We start from the raw sequence: 21,531 nt of genomic DNA, 5'->3' as shown, positions 1-21,531 counted from the left end.
CACAGGCCCACAGGGTGACAAATCTGCTGTTTGGTTCTTATGCATCTGCAGCCTCCGTTCCACTTTGGCAATGCCTCATGGTGGCAGGACCCCATGGGTTTTGTGTTGTGTTGGCATGACCCAACCTGGGACCCTGTGTGTGTCACTTGCAGAGAGTGCCAAGACAAGCACATGGTGCCAGCAGCCCCCTGCTCCCCGGCCTGTGATATTTTCCAGTGGTTCAGCACATCTTCTGATGTTTATTCTGCTGAACTTTGTACAAAAAACAACCCCCGTCTTTTGCAGTGAACGCTGGCACAGAGCTGGCGTGGTGAGCCAGGTACCTCACCAGCTCCTGCAGCACCTTTGGGTGTTAACAGAGTGTGGAACAGACTTGCACACGCCTTGTGTGTGTGAGTGACTGGCTGCAAGGGGACCTTTTTTTGTGGATGTGTGAGTTTTGGTCCACGCTGCCTCATGCACGTGCCCCAGAGGGGCTGTAAGGGATTGTCTTGGTTTCAGTGACACAGGTTTAATTCATCTTTTAGTAATTTTGCTTTTCAGTAAGGTCTCTTCTAATGCTTGGGAAAACTGCATTTTCAGAAGACTCTAGTCTTGTAATATTGTGAAAATATTTACTTTATAGCTGGCTGTAGTATGTGGGTTTCAAGGTCTCAGTGTTTTTGAGCTCGCCAGGTACTGGGATGAGGAGGAGCGAGACCTGGGCATTGACCCAGGCTGGCCAACAGGAATATTTCATACTATGAACGTCACATTCAATATAAATTAGGAAGTTCACTGAAAAGTTTCTCTCTTTTATGATGGCTGTGATGCTGAGAACTTCTTGCCCCAGTGCCGAACCCCTGAGCCCTTCCCTTCCTCCCGAAGCCACTGCCCTCGCGGTGTCCCACATTTGCTGTCCCTGGTGGGAGTGCACAGCCTGCTGATAGAATGGGCTGAGTATGATCCTTGTATATTTTATATTGGTATTGGGATCAATATTGGTTCTTTAGTATTATTAATGTTAATTACTTAGTCTTATTCTATTAAATCTGTTTATATTTCAACCCTCAGTTTTCTTTTTTTTTCCTGAATCCCCTTCCCAGGTGGGGAAGGATCATCAGGTGATAGAATAATTGTCTAAACGACAATAAATTATTGTGGATTCTTCAAACCATAACAGAGATGTGCAACAGCCCTTCACAGACACTTTGATTAGATGTTAATGAGTTACCGTGACCCTGGTTTCCAGTTCTCTGCTCAATCCACACCAGTTCCTCTCAGGCAATGTAATTTGTGCACCTCCACCATTAGTAACAGCACCTTCAGCAGCTGGCCATTTCTCTACCACTTTTCTATACTTCTTTTTAGAGCAAAGAAATCAATCTACTTCCATTCCAGCATGAAGATAAAAAGTACACTCGTCCTCCTTTTCTCAGTCTGGTCTCTCCACCATCATTATAAGACAACAAGAACCTCTCTTACAGTAGTTCCAGTCCTCTGAAGTGTCCTCTGCCTCCCAGGTACTTGCTCTTCTATTTAGTTCTTTTTTTCCCTGAAAGATTCTTCTTTGTTTTTTAATTGTGGGTTAGAGTGAGGTTGGCCCTAGGACAGATGGGCAGGAGTAATCTGGGAAGGTGCAAGGCTCTTCCTTACCCTAATTTCCGTGGTGGGGATAACAGTTACAGTCCTGGCCTGGCCTCAAAATTGACTCTACAAAGAAGATGGGGGGAGAGATCCTGGCCAACACCTGCTGCCACCCCGCCGTGTTTGGCAGACGTTGGAGAGGCTTGGGAGGAGGAGGAGAGACACCATATCGCTCAGCACCCTCTCCACGATGAAATGGGACTGCAAGATCCTATGTCAAATGGAGCTGTGGCTAATGCAAGCTGTATCTGGGGCTGCCGTAATGAAAACTGCACCGAGCGCTGAGCTCCCGGTGCCACCGAAGCGCTCTGCCTTCCCCAAACTTCCTGGGAAGTGTTTTGAACTTTATTTTTAAAAGTGCCATTAATCACGGAGCAGAGCTTGAAATCAGTCCAAATGCAATAAAAGCACCCGAGCAGAGCCTGCTCAGCCCAGCGAGCGTTGTTTGCCATGGCCTGACTTCAGGCATCAGGAAACTTCCAGATGTGTTAACTTTGCAGCTCCTGGCTCCTGCAGGAATCTTAACTGCTACCATCTGTACGGGGGAAAGGCTTCGGGAAAGCAGCTCTCCCTCTCCTTTTACTTGCGCTCCTCCGAGCATCAGGAGTTATTACCCCGCTGGCCTCTGCAATTTCTGCTGGCTTTGCCCTCATCGACTGACGACTGCTCCCTGCAAAGGTGCACGGTTCTTTCTCCTTCCATCCTTCGGCAGGGAGCGTCTTGGTGGAACCCCTCCGTGGGGCGGAGGACAGGCCCCCTCCATCTGCTCCTGTTCTGCCTGTGGTTTACAATACACTACAGGAAGGCATTTTCTCACGCTATTAAGTTTTCACTAGATGCGGAGGGGGATCAGGAATGCCTCGGATGGCGTAAAAATTCCCTTCTCGGTTTGGTTATTAGGATCTAGCGGCGGCAAGCAGGCGAAATTATAGCCTCCATGAAATCCGAGTCTGCTGCTCTGCCACAGGCAAGGGGTGCACAGCGTCCCCCTTCCAGGTACACCTGGACACCCCCTGGGCCAACCCCCAAGCCTCTTCAGCTACTCCTCAGGCCTCCCAACCACCCATGTTTGTGCCCAGAGCCTGTGGGTAAAGCAGCTTTGGGGCTGAAAGGCTCCAAAATGGCTTGGTCCCTGCCCTGGGGAAGTTCTCCTTCCCTCAGTCTGGCTTTTTTTTTTTTTTTTCCAAGAAGAGGTTGCCTCTTGCTGCCGTGTTTGTCACCTTTTTCTCTTTCCCAAAGACCTGCAAGTAACAACCTCGTGCACAAGCTCTGTAGATGGTCTTAATCACCCTAAGCACACTTAGCACTTATGTACTCTGCCCATCGAGAGCTCCTCACTGTTGTAAATTTTTCAATACCCAGAGGATGGAGGTGAGGAGCTACGAACTCCGTTTTGCAGATGGAGACTGACACACCAAGAGGTTCCGTGCTTTGCCCAGGGCCACACAAGGGGTTAGTAGCACAGCTGGGATCACAAAGGTCTGGCTCTTAAACTCTTAAACTGTGTTCAAACCACCAAACCTCATGGCAGAGGCAAACTGGAAGGACTGGGTCCAAACCAAAAGCGAACAGTGCCCAGGACTATAAATAACTTCGTCTGATGCAGCTTTTATGAAGCTTGTGCAAAACACAGAAAAGGCTGGTGTCGTTCTGAGGTTTATGACTATATTTCCTTCAGAAACCCTGCAGATCATTCAGACCCCTCTGCACCCAGATGAGTCCTGGAAATGAAAAACCAGCAAAGGGATTTGTGACAGGAGAGACCTTGTCTATGACCAGAAGTTTGGGTGTTGTCACAACAAAGCCAATAATGAAGTGCAGCTGCTCAAAAGCAAACCTACATGTGAGGCCTTGGAATAGCAGAGCAGCGAGGGAAAAAAACACGGCAGGAGCAGGAAGGAAAGGAGAAGCCTGACAAGAGGGACTTTGGCAATCCAGGCTTCTCTGGTGGAAGGTGAAAGGAGATGCTGGTTACCTGCCTGGTAGCAATATGGCTGGGTACGCTTGTATCCAAATACAAAGCTTGAACTTACGTGTTCAAGATGTAACTTTGCCAGCCTCGTGCTCCTGGCCAGGAATAAACCAAACGGCGAGAGGCTGTATGATTTTAAGAGATGATCACACTTTCCTATATTTTACCTTAACACCCTGCAGCTCCAAAAGGCTTCCCCTCACATGGCTTCAACTTCTTGCCCTGCTTCTTGGAGGAGGAGGGATGTGACTCAGCCACATTCACCCGGAGGAGCTCCAGTTACCCTGCCAGCAAGTCAGACCTGCTGTCCTCAGGCTGTACGTGCCCAGGGCCATGTCTTCTGACAGGAGGGACTGTTTTCTTAAGTACTGTGCCAACGCAGAGGCAGGATGCAGAGACATACAAGTTACTCATCCTGGCTTAAACCCCACAGGATGTCTCGAGTGACTGAAGTGTAGGCTGAAATATAGGCTTAAACTATAAGTTTGGGGATTTTTGGCATTAGAGGGCTGGCCACAGAGAGGTCCAACATGAGATGACGAAGTAGGTAACCCCAAATGACAGCAGAAAAACTACCAGATGGAGTTGTCCGTTCCCAAGGGTTTTTGGCATCTCTAGTGATAGTCAATGACTAGACTCTATTACAATAATATCAGAGCAGAGAAATTATGGTCGTAGGAGGAACAACACCTATTTTTTGTTTATCTTTGGGGTTTTTTTCAGCTGTTTATAAAATTTTGAAATCAAGAAGTTTTTGTCTTCTCCATTTTTCTGCCAGTGCAGCTCCTGTTTCTGAGAACAGTCCCCAAATGGCGAGCACTGGAAATGAGATGTGAAATGAGAATTCACATTTTGCATGAGAATTAGAAATTGTGAAGGGCAGTTAGCTCACCCTCTCCGCTTTCCATACAGGACAAATTTGCTCCCTCCAATTTTCAGTGCTATTTGCTTAATCTGATCTAACAGACCTTTTACTAGGAGACTAAAATGTTGTAGTGTGATTTATCAGGAAGCAGAAAAAATATATCTAAGGAACATAGATATGTCTAAACATGTTAAATAAACCAAGGATTTTAATATGGAAGGTTACAAGAGATTTATCTAAGCACCCATTCTAATGCATGTTAATAGTGGATGTAATAATGGAAATGAGGTGCAAACTGGAAGACAACACTTGTGACAGTTGTGACATAGTGGAAATAATTCAGCATCTCTCATTAAGGCTGAGCAAAAGGAAAGGAAATAGAGAAGCTGGGAAGAAGATGATACATCAGAAGAAGAAAAAGAGCTGTTGTTGCCTCAGAATCAGGCATAGTTTCTGTCATCTTTGCCATTCCTCGTCTCATTACCCCTAAAACAGCCTCCAGCTGTACTGCATTGACTTAGCAGAGTTAGCCAATGCTGTTTCACAATGATCTTCTCACCAAGTCTTCCACCAAAAATGAAATCGAGACCATTTGGTTCGACTGACTTCATGTGATAGCTCTGTTAACTGCCGGTGATCTGCTGACCAGATTTGGAAGCCCTCCAACACCCTCCAACACCTTCCCAGTTGGAAGGTTTTCCTCGCTTGTTTGCTCTTTTCTTTGCATTCTTGCTTCTTTGTTTTCACCCGTTTGGCCAGCGGTATCACAGACACTGGCTCCGCTGCAGTTTCACGGGCTGCTGTCCCAAGTGGTCTCATTAATATCTGTAGAGTAGGCAGGATTATTATGTTTTGAATGTTTTCTAGTGCTGGTTTTATTTGCAACGCTCCTCATTTCAGGGAATGTTTCTGATTCCTCGTGTCTGATGGTGCTACAGATGTTGCACCACAGCCGTGAGGGCAGCTGGAGAGTACAACGTGAGAACTGAAACTCTGCTTAAAGCTTCTGCCTTAACCCAGGAAAATTATATTAATTCTTCTCCCATCCCACTCAAATACACACATGTGGACCACTATGGCCAGATGGCAGCCTTTACAACGTTTATTTCTGCAGCTCTTCAATATACATTAGAGGAGATTTTCTTCAGGGTCCACATCGAATGGTGTTTGCCAGACTAAACTTGCTCAGCTGGCCTGATTCGCTCTGATCAGATGTGTAAGGGTATGTTTCAATCTTTCGTTCATGAGAAAAAGTAAATAAAAAAGTACATCCCAGCCTACTGCTGCTTTCTGCAAACGCCTGTGCTCTGCACTATGGTTTGTTTTGGCAGAGCAGGGTGTGCAGACCTGGCTTTGGGTGTCATTTCCAAACATGTTCGCTGTTATAATGAACAACGTCTCTACAGAAGTCAGGTTCCCAGTATCTTTTTAGGAGTGGGAGTGAAATAAAAATGTGACCCAAACATCACAGTACCTTGTATAAATTTAGCCCTATGGCCACACGTCAGGACCTGTCTCTGCCTGCATGGCACACGTAAAAAACTGGACCTCATTCTCTCTGGGTACTAGGCTGCATCCCCAAAAGCTAGGTCCAAGCTTAGAAAGGCTTTAGTTATCTCCATTCCAGAGGTCGGCTCCTGAGTATTACTGGGCAATTCGGTGACTCAGACACAGGGCTAGAGCTCCACATCCCCGAGGTACCTGAGCAAAGGGTCTTTCATCTGCTCAGCTGCTCCCCGGTGTGAGATGAGAGGCACTGTGTGATTGCCCAAGCTTACTTCCATTAAGGTCTGTCCTCTGTGTGCATTTGTTTGCCCAAACCAGCAGGGTATTCAGACTACACCTAATTCACTCAGGCTGCATCAAGGACTCACAGCATCCTTCCCTAGTAGATATAAGCGAGGGGATGCTGGTGGAGTCAGGAAGAGAAGAATGTTGCTTAGAGAGCTTAAGAGACCCAAAGGTATATATAGGATGACAAGTGATGAGGATCCAGACAGGAGTAAACAAGAGAGCTTAACTCTGTAACCTAGAACTCTATTGTAATAGCATAAATAAATAATAACAGCTACCATAATAAAAGTTGTGAGCAGGACAAGGGTGTTGATGCATGCAAACATCCTCAGGATGCACATGTATATGTACACGTACATACACACTTAAGCATGCAGGTACCAAAGTTACATAGATAAATATCTAGAGAGGCGTCACATGAATTTTACTTATGTAGTACTTTCCTTTCAAGGATCTCGGGGATCTTTGTAGACATCAATGAACTGCTGAAGCAAATAAATATTGAACATGCAGCTTGGACGGGGAAATGCTGACCCTGATCCGAGCAGGGATGTTGTCACAGATGATATCCAGTGGGTGGATATCCACTGGGGCTGGACTCCAGCCCCAGTGATTCTGTGATTCTGCCAAACAGCCTGAAACAGCACATGAAATCTGGGGGTAGGATCAGATCCCTTGACTTCATTTAAGCTTCATGTATTTGGTCTAGCTTCTCACATCTCGCAGGGGATTGCTTTAAGGGCAGCTTGGAGACCATAGAGCTCATCAGTGCATATTGCAGCTCTCTACATTTAAGTCTGCACTTGCTAACGTGTCTCCTACTGCAGTGGTTGGTTGCTGCCTTAGATATGCAACATCTGAACAGTCCTCCCATTACAATGCAGAAAGTGCTTCACCTTCCCATCTCACAGAAGATCAAGCCACCAATTTGTTCTTGCCTGCATTTTCTGGAACAGCTGAAGAAAAGTACATGTCTGAATCACTCTGCTCTAAACGTCAGAAACAAAATATCGTTCATATGGAAGAGTCTGAGTCCTGCATTGGTTTATGGACCAGAGTTTTCCAGACGTCAAAAATCCACGCAGCGTCCCTGAACACTGAATTCTGCATGTGGTCCTCTGTCAGCTGGCAGACACTAACTGTAAATTCATATATATGACATGCAGAGAACAACTGACTGACTTTGCACCCGAGGGGGCCCGTGTGTGGTACATACTCTGGAAAAATTAAATCTAATGCCCATTAGTGAGCAGGAATGTGGGGTGAAGTTAGAATCTGACGTGTGTTAAGCCTTACCAATCGATTTGTGATACACAGACACAGAGAGAGGCTAACTCTAAGAGTAAATAAACAGTTCCAGGGTATATTTCTTTGTGAAACTGTTTGAGTGGTCACTGGTGTGGCTTTGGCCAGACTCATAACTCAGGAGTCACTATGGGCCAAGGACCCTTCCCATCAGGCAGTTTCATTGTGACACCTTGTTTTAGTGGCTACCAGAGGCTAATAGTGTGGATGTGGACTATCCCATGCTGTTGGCCTTGTGGCATGGAGACGTCCTAGGCATTTACTAGCTTAATATGTCTAATTAAATATAAATGGTCTAATTTATTTCCAGAGAAGTGGAGTGAGCCATGGCCCGCATCAGCATATGTGGTAGATGAGTCTTCTGAGGGGTGAAGCAGCAGGTTGGCTGGACAATATCCCAGGTGATATCAAAATGTAAATTCTCTGCTGAGCTTGTGGCACAGTTTTATAAAGGTAACAATCTTTGGGTTTAGAAAGGTAAAAATCTGGAGCCATTGGGATGAGTCTTAACCATATTTCTTGCTTTGAGTTTCTTTGGTTATATTTAGTCCCACGCTCCCCAGGGTTACCTGAGACAATGGATGTTGGTGAACCATCAGCAAGTTGCCCCATCTCCTCCATCATTATCATGCACCACTGGTGATGGTATCTGTGCTGGAGGAGCTTGTGATTTTTGCACTGATCATGCAGCATTGCCACTAGAAAACAGCAGTACCCTGCAAAATAAATAGCGCCTGGAGCAAATGCAGGAGCAGATCCTCTGATCACTGATGAGGGATAATGGCTCACTTATGCACCAGCGCTGCTCTGGAGTCATCCAACTTACTTAGCTGAGGACTCCAGGACCAGTAACACTCATAGTGCAACCACATACACCCGCAGAGTTTCTCATACATGAATGCACTCCTTGTTTTTCTTTTAACATCTCATTTGTGCCTTTTCTTTTCCTAAATCCTCTACTGCTCCACTTGGTCTCTGCTCTTTCACCAAAAACCTGGCTTCTCAAGGACTTCCATGGGTACATCTGATGTTGGCTCTTGCTCACCATCTCCCATCACAGTAAACTATTCTATCAAGCAGATTATATTTATCTTAAGAGCAGAATTTGATCCTCAACAATTTTAAGCAAGTGAAATTGCTAGGGTTTTTGAGACTTTTAAAAATTGTCCATCCTGTACTTTCTTCCCCTCCTCCTTTCCAGAAAATTAATATCATTTTCATCCAATTTCCCTATGATTTTGAATACTGAGGTAATATAGATTGCCTTGGATTCATAATAACACAGGAGTTCCCTGTCATCACCTTCCTTGTCTATCCTGAAGATGAGCCCAAACCAAAGCCCCCAAGACCACCATCCTAATATAAGCTCAGAAACAGCCTGAGCAACTTTCACAGAATGAGTTTGGCCTACCTGCTCCTCGGTGGTCTTCCCAGGGCTTCCTTGGATCTCTTCTTGATCTCAGTTATGGAAAATGCCTTGTGGAAGATTTTTTGGAGCTAGTAAGAAGAAAGGATAGTTGGAAATGTACCTTTAGATACAGTGTGTCAAAGTGATTTAGCCCTCTTTGCTCCACACTGAACTTCTAGGTTACACTAATTAAAAATCCCTGAGTCCCGAATATTATCACTTTGTTGTTCACAAGCTATTTATTGAGTAAGATTTAGCGGAACTGATAGTTTCCAGGATAACCACAGCAAAATAATTCAAAATCAACCAAAATGTTGTTTCCAAGTGGTTTTCCATTAAGATTGGTTGAACTGAAAGTAACCAAACCAAAATAGCAGAGTGAAGAGGTGAAATAAAAGGGGAGAAAATTGAGTGGAAAAATTAACCACTGGAAAAAAAATCCCACAATAAAATAGTTGTCAGGTTTTTTGCTTTGCTACATCAGCTTTGAGCCAGCGTAGCTTTGTAATTGTAAGGGTGAAAGCATTGTGGCCAGGCATCATCACAACAGAGCTTTTCTACCTGGAAATGGCCAGCTACAACAGCTACGTGTGCCCTTCCCTTTTCTCAGTAATGGGTAAGATCTGGGATGAGAGTCACACAGCCGAAACCTCTCTTGGGAATAAAATGACATTGAGTGGAGCACTCAACAAACCACTTCTTGGGACTTGGATGGAAGAATTTCCCATTAAGAGTGCTGACATCAAGATTTTTATTCTGATCCCATCTATTTCTTTTTCAGGCTGCTAAAACTTCATCTTTTTCAAAGTCTTAGAAAAATTATTCTCAACAAGGCAGACCTTCCTTCTTTGGCTGGCTTTTTCCAAAAATCTCAGGCTTTGATTTGCTTCTAGTCGGATCCATGGGAAAAAGATAACACATTGATTTCAATAGGAGTGCAGTTAGGCTGGTGCATGGAAAATTCCTCCATGTAGCTTTTAGTGAATAATAAATCTAGTTAGTAATAATCACTTTCCTCTTTTGGTGCAATGATGTACTCAGGAGAAATAATTACTACTTGTTACGTTAACAGTTGTAACAGAGGTGTGTTCAGTGCTGGGTCAAGTGGCACTGGATCAGCAGCTATTTTCCCTTTATACTCCAGCTGGCAGCCCACAAACCCCTTGCACACTGGGAAAGCGTCGTGGTTTCGGCCGAATTTACCAAAACCAGAATGACAGATACACCACCACCCCCCCCCCAAAAAAAAGAGAGGAGAGGAAGAGATAAGGAGATTTATATGCACGTAGCCCAAAATGACCTGAGCCCATCAACCTCTGAGCAACACAAGTCCATGCTGTTGCATGAGATTATTCATGTTCTTTCTCTCATCTGTGCTGTCCTTTTTCAGGGCTTCTTCACTGCAACTTATTTTCCTTTGTACATTGTGTATCTTGTTCAGATAAGATATTTAGATTTGGATTATGGTACTTAGATTATGGTACTTAGCCTCTCAGGACCTTCTGGTGAGGCAAATCAAGTTGCTTGCCTTAGTGGTTTGGTTTATCCCTGCTATAAGACTTAAGCCTGGTGTGATGGGTGTGTATGGGGGTAGTGGGACAAGTCAGTTGGGAACATGCAGCGTGGGAGAGGGATGCCGCTGCTGAGAATATTTCATCCACTCTTCATGGGAAAAAAGGTCACTGAGAGCACGCCATAAAGTGGATGAATTGCCCAGGCAAGATATACAAATGCCAAAGGTCACACATTAAGTATCTCTGGTCTGAACAAGCAGCACAAATCACCCTGAGAGCTCCCTGCGTACGCGGAGGCAGCTCGGAGAGGTGAGGTGCAGCCCTTCTTGTTGGATGGGTCTGCCCCAGCAGGCTTGGTGGGATCTGCACGCTGGGTGAGCTTTGCTTTCCAGGGCAAGCTGTGTTTCCAGGCAGGAGAGCAGCGTGGAAAAAGGTTTTAGGAAGAAAGCAGCAGAAAGGTGCAACTATGGTATGTGGGAGACTAGATTCAGTGGCAGAATAAAACGGAGGGAGTACAGGGAAATGGGAACACAAATGAGCGTATAGGTGAAAATGTAGAGAGCCCTGGATGGGAGATAGAAAGACTGAGTTGGGTAGAGAAGGGGACCAACGGGGTGCTCCAAAGAAAGGAACAATAAACACTCTGTAGCAGGTAAGGAAAATATAATTCTGTCATAATTTTTAGTTTTTTTCCCTCCAAACACAGATGTCTCTACAACTATGTGCAAGTTTGTATACATCTATATGTCTATGTCCATACATGTATATGTAAATAAAACACCCTTTTTATGAAATTCATTTAATGGGGGGTTCTGTATATCCTAAATTTTATTTTACTTCTGACACGGGAAAATTCCCTTAGGCTACCAACATCAGCTGCTTTCTGTTACGCTGCCATCTGTTATGTAAAATAACTAGAATTCCTTTTTTCTCTTTCCCCAGTGGCTTTCCTGTTTTTCAGCTTTGGTCAGCTCTGGTTAGTTTTGTCTTTTTAGCTTTCTTTTATGATGCAAAATAGCCTTTTACTTGTTATATAAATAAAATATTGCAAAATAGGATAAAAGGATTTATCTCTACATATAAAATACATCAAATCTATCTACATTAGTCTTTTGAGAAATACCCTTTGCTTTGCTTTCTAGTTGCTGATTTAAATCACAATATATTCCAAGGTGTCTGTGGCATTTATGATGGGAGTTGTAGCAAGTCCACTCTGGTGGTAAAGTGCTATACTTCAGATCTGAATCCAGATTCAGATTTTAAAACATCTTTGAAATGCAGATGTGATTCAATTAATGGTTTCAATTTAGAATTTTCATTCATTTAAGATCTAATACCCAAATTATTGCGCCAAGAACCTAAATATCCATAATATTTATACTGCCAGTACTTAACAGGGTAGACCATACATAGTTTTGAAGTCTTTGGAGACTTTTTAGGTTGACATCGATTTTGAAAATATGTGAAATACACTATAAAACAGAGTGCACAGTTGTATTGTTATTTTATTTTAATTCTTTTCTTAAAATTAGAGCTTTTTTTTTTTTTTGGTGACCCTTAGTAAGTTTTAGGGTAAGGCCTCTGCGCATCTTCCAGTGCAGCCTGTACATTCACAGTTCCTTTAAACTGAAGAAATATTCTCTGTACATGTAGAAAACTCAATTTATATCTGACCAAAGGGCTTTTGCGGACAAAGGACTTTTCTGCAGGTTTTCAGATGACTGTATTAAAACCAGGATTCAATAGTCTATATTGCCCTCAGAAGATGCGATGTGATGCGATATCTGTCCCTCTGGCTCACCTTTTCCTCGGGAGTCTGTGCGGCTCCCCCTGTTCCCTCAGCTGGTGGAAATGATCTTGGAGTTTACAAACTCTTTATATCACACATGTCACTTTATAGATGTAAGGGAAGGGGAGGCTTTGTCATTTTTTAGCCTTGATATTGAGCTAGATTTCCAGGAGGAGGGAAAATGTGTCGGCACAGGACTAGCCACAGAGGACTGCTGACCCTCTGTGGTTTTAAAAGAAGGAGCAATGAGAAAAGCTGTTCACTGCCTGGTGCAAAATAGCTTTTCAGATGTGAACTTCTGTGGGGAAACTGGGAGGGAAGAGGTTGTGTTTGCCTCTTGGATCTGATCAGGGAGAAGCAGAGAGGGAACAACAGGAACTGCTTTCATCTGGGACTGTTGCATCTGCTGGCGTCCAGCAGAAGAGCTGGTGGAAATGGTACAGCATTCATAAACTTTATTGTTTCCTAAATCATCTGAACATCTCTTTTTTTTTAAGTCTTTGAGATGAAAAGCCACAAAAGCCATGCAAAGCCTGCGTGTCTCTGGATGTAAGTGCTAACTTGCCCTGTACTCCTGTAAATGTATACTGTGGCTCCACAAACTCACCACTTTCCCTGGATAAATCTTAGGGTATTTAAATGATTGAGGTGTCCTACCTGAGAGCTGTGAGTGTCCTAAGGGCCAGCAGCTATGGGTTTGTGGGTCTCTGCTTCCATGAAGGACTGAGACAGAGATGACGGATCTCGTACCACTTAAATTCAGACGTGTAAAAATCATCACCTGTCTCAGCTGCTTTTCTGGGCAACCTTTATAGTCATTAGAGGGAAAATAGGGACCTAAAAGAAACTTTTCTTTTAAGCTAACTTTGACATTTCCCTTTCTATGGGAAAAATACACCCTCAGATGCTCCTTTCACACCACAGATGCCAGAGAGAGCCTAAAACCAACTTTTTACACATTGAAATTTAGATGAAGCTGATTCCACCTGGAGTCTGTGCCTGATGTGTCCCAGGAAGAGTCTCAGTGAGACACAGCAAAGCTGAAAGCCAGTGAGCAGTGACCTGAGACTCAGCCCAGCATGCTGAGAGGTGTCCAAAGGTGGAGATGTTGACCTGATCAGTGGAACCACCACAGACCCAACCAAACATGCTTAAATTCACTGTCACATGCCTGTCACAGATCGAACTAAAAGCAGCTCCACAGAGATGTTCACTGTCAATCCGTGAGGTCCCCTGGAGCAAATAAGCAGTGTGTTTTAGAGGTTCCTCTGCAAGAGTATTCAGCGCGGAGGTGTTCTCCCTGTGAGGGGAATCACCCACACTTCAGTCTTGTAGCAACACGACGGTTGACTGAAGACACTTCCCTCTCTTGTAAGAAATCATGCTTTCTTGGATCACTGGAGGAATTTGGCAATAAATAATGGCTTTGAACATTACACTTTTCAGGCTGCTAAATAGGGTAAAAAAATGACAAATATACAGTTTTTATTCTATGCAAGCCCTCTAAGAAGGGGCTACATATCATGTATGATTTTACAGGAGTTCTCCAGTTAGGAACCTGCAGGAAAGCTGTAACTGGTAAGTTACCCAAGCCACAGAGCAGTGGAGTTTGCACCATGAGATGTGCCTTTTGGGGGTTCAAAGGGAGTTTAGAGAGATTTCTACATTAGGAAATTTGAGCTGGGACAAGAAAAAAAACCCCTTTCTGTTACATGACAGATGCACTGAGCACTACGATGAGTTGCTGAAGCTCTTCAGTCATGACAGCGTGTTCAGTATCACTAACAGAAACAAGGAATTATCAGTGGAAAAAAAGTACCCCAATAACTCATCCTGTCTGTCGCTAGAATGATATATACTTGGATTGCTTCCTCCTCCACTGACTTGCAGCCACTTTCAGGGATGGGACAAGTGCAGCTGTTCAAACAGCATGCAGCAACCCTAAACCATGCAAGGAAGCGGAGAGATTTATCATCACTCTCCATCTGCAAGGAATCCTAGGAAGACAGTTGAAATTACTTTGCATCCCCAAAATACCGTGTCTCTTCTGACAAAAATATGCCAAGGTATCTTTAGTGTCCAAGGATATTTGACTTCTTTGTTTTATGACCACCAAAGCAAAGGGCCACCATTGCATATCTCATGGAAGGAGCAATATTTACTTTTCAGCTCAATTTTGATAAATTGAGAACAAGTGAGTATTTTGACTGAGAAAGCATCATTTAATGAGACTACTAAAAAAATCATGTTCTGAATTTTATTTTTTTCCTACTCTCTCTAAAAACGCAGAGAAGGTGAAACAATTTATGTGGAGATCTGGGCAAAACTCCTTTTGTTTATGGCCGTTTCTGACTCTCCTGTCAAAACATTATTTCAACACCTTCTCTGCAACCAATTTTTTTTTTCTCCTAAAAGAAGGTGGAATAGTCATTCCCAGTGATTATTTTCAGGAAAATATTCCCAACTTGAAGATACCTCAGGAGCATTTATCTAACCATGAAAAGAAGCTGTTTTTCTAGTTGCGTTAAAAAGCCAGAACTATGTTGAGAAGTGCTCTACAAAGGAGATGTGCATGATTATACAGATAACACTTTGTGCTGGAAACTTTTGCAATTAATTTTGTTGAAACTCAGACAGTGGCCTGGGCTGGCCAGGCTTCACTGATTTGTTCAGGGTGCAAGACTGGCTCCAGAGCCCTCAAAGCATGAAGAACATCACAAGCAGGATGGCTCTTTGCCGTATCTGCATGACCCAGACACATTGTACTAGTGATACCTATCATGTGTATTACACAAGTAAAGGGTGGGCTCCTACAACTGGGTTTTGGATCTCTCACACAGGCTCTCCAACACTGAAGCAGAGCAGCTGAAAGTCAAAAGCTATCTGAGGCTTCACGCATCTTTAATTTTGGACAATGAAGCCTCCCTCTCCGGTTGACAGATCCGATGTTGCTCCTGGCCTGGATTTAAGCAGCCGTAGTGTCAAGGATTTACAAAAATTCAAGCAGTGGAATACAGCCGAGGGCTCCAGTAAGCAGGGTTTAAATGTTATAATTAGGCATTTACTGAGATGCTTCTTTCTGCAAATTATATTACCTGTTTTTCACACATACTTTCAGCCTTTGTTAGGGGAGGCATAAGGTACTATTGTAAGGCCTATTGAAATATTCAATTTATATTTAAAATGCTGGATTAGTAAAGCCAACAGTTCAAGCATACATTAGAAATGCAATTTTCAGACCTTTATATGCAACCAGGAGTTGTTTATTACTAGCCAGATCCATTGGACCTCACATGTTTTTCAGGGATGGCCTGCAGAAGATCAGCCTGGAAGTGCAGAAGAGCAGGGTTGTCCTCGCTGACTGGCCCACGCTTTGCTGGTGGCATTACTTCTTCCCTTAGCCTTCATCCCTCTTGTCTATCTGGACTGCAAACTCTCTGGAGGAGGGACTCTTCCTTACTCACTTTACACAAAGTAGTCCCAATGTAGATTGAGATCTGTGGGCAGTATTATAACATATACATATAGAATATTTTCAGAGGAATAACAAGACGTTTGGAAGTGGGAATTACCTGCTTTCCCTCTTTGAGCTCCCTGTAATGAGAGCTGCTTAGCAATCCACCAGGAGCCAACAGGTCTTGTAGTCCTTTTTTCCTCCCTCACCCTGACCTTGCTAGAGCTCTAAAATTTCAGGATATGATATTCCTAGTTGTGCTGAATCTTACTTTCTGAGAGACAAAAATCTGGGTACTCTCTCTCTCTGAAAGTGTGACTCACAGCAGGAAAAAAAAGCCTCACAGGAGGTCTACTCTTCCAGATTAATTCCTCTTAATTCTTCTCATTCTTGAGGTCAGGAAATTATATCAGGAAATTATGTAACACAAACAAAACACAGTTTAAAGGGGAAACTTTGAAGAAATACCTTTCCTGCTAGGATGCTCATGATGAAAAGTGCAAATGGCTGTCGAGGGCAGCCCTTCACCCAGGGCTGTGATTTCTTTCCTGCCCTGAGTACTCTTCTAAAAAATAGTTCACCTACAGCCTTACAAAAGATGCTGAATCTGAAGTAGGTAGGAAATAACCATCGTACAAATGCGCTATGTGATTTTTAAAGCTATTGCTGGTAGATATTTCTACAAAGAACTGCAGATATGGAAGCTAATGTAAAGGAAGCCACCCTGGGGATGAGAAGCATCTTCACTTCTGTCATCAGGGGTGCAAGAAGTAAATGCCTTTGGCTTCTAGTGACAATATTTAGCAGTACCTGCCACTTTATATATATAAAAGTGGATGCTTAGGCTAGCACATTGTCTTCATTCTTCATATTCTTCAGTACTACTTTACACCCAACATGTGAGCAGCACTGTAAGCACCACAAGCCCAAAGGCTGAGCAGCCGTGGCTGCTGGTGGGTGCACAGGCACTGCCCCAGCCCTGGCCAGGACACCAACATCGCCCTGGCCAGGATACCAGCATCGCCCACTTTGGTGCCCTAGAAGCAACCACAGGGTATTTACCGCTTGCAGCTGACCCACCTCAGTTTCCCACCCCTGCTCAATGTACTCTGCTCTCTGCAGAATATGTGAGTCAAGAATAACTCATTCTCAGTTATTGTGGCAGCAGAGAGATGCTAGAAAGGAAATCTAAGTTGTTTCAATTTGTTCAGCTTCAGAAAGGAGAGAAACATGCAGTGGCAAGTCTAACTGTGAATGGGTTTAGGGAGGGTGAATCCGTGGGTGTAACTATGTCATCCAGTGTACCCAAGTTCACAAAACAGGACTATGAGCCTGAGAAAAAAAGGCAGAGAAACAGAGAGAAAGAAAGAAGAAAAGGGGGGTGAGGAGGTGTGGAGAGGATAGAGGAGAGAGAAAGAAAGAAAGGAAGAGAGAAAGGAAGAAAGGAAGAAGGGAAGGAAGAAAGAAAGAAGGGAAGGAAGAAAGAAAGAAAGGAAGAAAGAAAGAAAAAGAAAGGAAAGAAAGGAAGAAAGGAAGGAAGGAAGGAAGAAAGGAAGAAAGAAAGAAAGGAAGGAAGGAAGGAAGGAAGGAAGGAAGAAAGAAAGAAAGAAAGAAAGAAAGAAAGAAAGAAAGAAAGAAAGAGAAAGAAAGAAAGAAAAGGAAGGAAGGAAGGAAGGAAGGAAGGAAGGAAGGAAGGAAGGAAGGAAGGAAGGAAGGAAGAAAGGAAAGAAGGAAAGAAAGAAAGAAAGAAAGAAAGAAAGAAAGAAAGAAAGAAAGAAAAGAAAAGAAAGAAAAGAAAGAAAAAGAAAGAAAGAAAGGAAGGAAGGAAGGAAATAAACAGGGGGGGAGAAAAAAACAGAAAAAAAAAGAAAGAACAGAGGAAGGGAGGGAAATTTATACATTTTGTTCATAAATTATGACTTTCCACTCATCACTGAGTCAAAAGATGAGATTTAACCTAAAAATGTACTTAGGAAGTGAAATACAGCAAATACCACAATGGTGGAAATGTAATCACAGGCAGCAGTATACAGCTGAAGGGCAGGCAGACCAGCCCTGCAGACTAGCACCAAACAACACTCCATCCCCAAATATCGAGAGACAATATCAAGCCAAATTAGTATCTCTGCATAACCTTTGCTCTCAAACTGTTCAAATCCATATCTGACCTCTGCTGGCCAGGTTTTTCTAGTCTCTTTACACAATCCGTTTAGAGAACGTCTTCCCAGGCATGGCTGAGGCTGGTAGGTGATACTTTGCATATGGCTATTTTGGTTCCTCTTTCAGTGCAGGATTTACACCAAGTTTTTAAGCAACTGAGGAATCCAACCACTATTTCTAGCTGTTTTCCAAACCCTGCGCAGACACCAGTACTTTAGAAGATAGTATTTGGCGGAGTGAGGTATATGACCGGTCTCCAGACAGATACCCAGGCAGGGTGGCCTTGTTTCGCTCGTCTGCCTGGGAACTCCCCAGGTCAGCTTTCCCACGAGCTAACACACCTTGCTGCCACCCAGCCACCGGGACAGCTATGACTGCTTTGACAGAAAAAAACCCACCCTTTGCTTACAGAATACTTTGTGGCCAGACTATTATTAACACAGATTTTCACGTTCGTGTTCTTGTTGTGTTTATATAAAACAGAATTGACTTCACTTGCTTGTTTTAAACTTTTAGGAAGTGCAGAGACAACGTGGCTGCATGGGAACATGCTGGACTGTCCATTAAAGAGGGATGAGTTCTCCTCTTTGACTGCAAAACTGCATCTGAAATGCGTGTGACAGGTAGTTTATTAGTTTAATACATCACTGAGAGGCATTCACACACTGGGTGTGCTACAGGGACCTGGGACAGCACAAATAAACCACGGTGAGATGCATATTGCAGAGGTACAAGTCTCCACAAACATCCCAACCTTGTGCTCAGCCCTCACCGAGAGCCATCGCCTTGTGGGGCTTTGGGAAGCGTCCCTCCTCCCCAGCGCTGCGGGGCGCAACCCGGCTCCTCAGAAGTAATAACCATGTAATTTCATGGGAACATCTGACAATGACAACTGCATCAACACTAATCACAGGTAGTGTCTAAAAGTAGTTTCAGACACAAATTGTAGCATTCCTCAGAGTTACCAAGTCCTGTTTTAATGGCAGAGTTTGTGAGCTCTGGTGCTGTAATATAAAGTGTATTGTGCACAGGAATCAACAGCTTCACACGAACTTAAATGTACTTTCTTCTTTCAAGCATCAATATGTATTAGAATTGGGTTTGTGCTGTAATCCTTGGCTAGCCACAAAAACCTGTAGACTTTTAGATGCTTGTCCCCTGTTAATGAGCCCACAAGACTGATTTCTTGATGTTATGACATCAATGCGACCTCATATTTACATGGGAAAAATCACCAGCAGAAAATAGCAGCTCAAGTCAAATCCTGAAATCCTTTCCTGAACAGAAACTCTGATGAAAATCAGTAGGACCAAAGATGTAAGGATCACTCATGTAAAAGCTTCACGGCTCTTCTTTCAATCTACATATCTAAAAAATACCTGTTAAAATGCGTCAGATCAGTTTGCTTTGTGTCTTTTCTTGCCAGCACGAAAAATGCCTTGATGATTGCACAATCACAGTCCTTCAAAGAATAGCTCTGATTTGACTTAAAAAAATTCATAAAGCTGGCATAGCCACGTAGACTACACTTGCCTTTGGGACGAATGAAACACTTTCTGACTATCAAGCTGAAATCCATGAAGCAGTTCTCAGATTTTAATGAGCAGAAAATCTTTGTTGGAAAGACAGGTTAGACTTGATTTATTTTTTTTTTTAAAGATGAGAAAATACTGTCAGTAGCAGTGGGAAGGAATCAGCATGTGTTCAGTGGTTACAGGAGTTACAAGACCTTGTATGTGAAAAAAAGGATTACAGCAGCATGGATTTCAACTTTTGTAGACCTGGGAAATTTCGTTACGTGTTCATATTTGTGAACAAATGCCATGAGCTGATCCCACTCCTATCAACATTATAGGGAATTTCATCATTCATTTTCTAAGGAACAATTCTTATTTATTTTCTTTATTCCATACCCAAGAATCTTACCAGAGCAACTCAGGGATTTAACTTTGCGACACGCTCCCAGGACATTAAAACAAAGGCAGTGCAGAAGACCTGATTTTAAAGATGCATCTTAGTATAGGCACTCCTATAGGAACAGGGAACGGATCCTATTGTGTAGATAGCAGGCAGCCATGGAAATCAAGGACCTCAGGTGAATTTAAGGGCTGCAACGAGCTCCTAGTGTAAAGCAAAAGGGGATAATGTGAATCATGGATGTATGAACAAGGAAGTACTGAGTAGGAGTGGGGAGCTGATCTTATCTCTGCTCTGGTAAGACTGATATTGGCATAGTGCAAAAAGTTCTGGTGCCCGTATTTTAAATGGGAAAAGTTGGAGACAGGTCAGAGAGAGGATGAGAGAAAATGTCTCTCTCTAGTGAAAGCCTGGAAGGGATCTCTCTGCTTACCTTATCAAAAAGATGGAGACATGACTTGATTAAAGTGTACAAGTACCACCACAACAAGATAATACTGTATGCAAAAGATCTCCTTCATCTAGTGGAGAAAGCATAGCAGGAATCAACGGCTAGAAGCTGAAGCCAAACAAATTCATACAAAGAAACCCAGGCATGCATTATTAATACTAAGAGCAATTAATCCTGGGAACCACTTACCAAAAAGTAGGGTTGGATTCTGTGTCTCTTGATGTTTTCAGATCAAGATTGGATGTCTTCCTAGTAGAGATGCCCTAGGCAAACCCCTATGAAAGGGAAGCAAGGTGAGACATAATAGTCCATGATATACCATCAGACCAGTTGACTGGATGATCCTGTTGTTGCTATACACTGGCTCTACCTTGGCTAGTAAATTAAAGTGTCAGGACCCAGGCCCAGACTCCAGAACATGATCACCTACGATATTAAATTGTTAGGATAGTCCCTCATGTGCTGTTGGCCTGGATGAACTAGCCCTCTCCCAGACACACTTAGCAGAATTGGGAAATGAGCACAGTCCAGGACTACAGGAAATTTGGACATGGGCACCCTGTTTTGGAGAGGCCAGGAATGTAATGGTGGTACATGCTCACCAGACCACCCTTTGGTTCACTAAATACATTTTTGCCTGTATTACCTGTGAAGGCTTGAGTCGGCTACAGCTGCACAAGGTTGAACACCAAGCAGAAGAAATGCCTGTGAATCAGATATTCCAGAGCTGCCTCCAAGTAGGTGGAATGTTGTTGACACACTCACAGCTTTGATGAGCCCTAAAAGGGAAAAAGGAAGAATGTTTTGACATATTTTGAATATTCAGAAAGGTAATTGTTTCCTGCTGTAACTGACATTCCATGGGAGTAGTGTATTCCTGCTGGTCATGTCCATACTAGATAGAGATGTTGAAGCAGTGCTTCCCACACAACCCTCGCAATTAGGCAACACGGAACCTGATAACTGGGATCTTTTAAATGTCAACATAGCTTCCTATTTCAGTGCTCACTCGGTGCTCATTATCAGCATTGAGTTAATGTGTTTTGTTGCTGATGGTGATGATCAATTAGAGTTGGAAGGGACATTAAAGATCATCTAGTTCCAACACCCTGCCATGGGCAGGGACACCTCCCACTAGAGCAGGTTGCTCAAAGCCTGGCCTTAAACACTTCCAGGGATGGGGCATCCACAGCTTCTCTGGGCAACCTGTTCCAGTGCCTCACCATCCTTACAGTAAAGAATTTCTTTCTGGTATCTAATCTAAATCTCCTCTCTT

This window comes from Numenius arquata, chromosome 9, assembly GCF_964106895.1.
Source record: "Numenius arquata chromosome 9, bNumArq3.hap1.1, whole genome shotgun sequence".
Lineage (NCBI taxonomy): Eukaryota > Metazoa > Chordata > Aves > Charadriiformes > Scolopacidae > Numenius > Numenius arquata.
The sequence above is the reverse complement of the archived record's forward strand: the minus strand, read 5'-3'. Positions refer to the sequence as shown.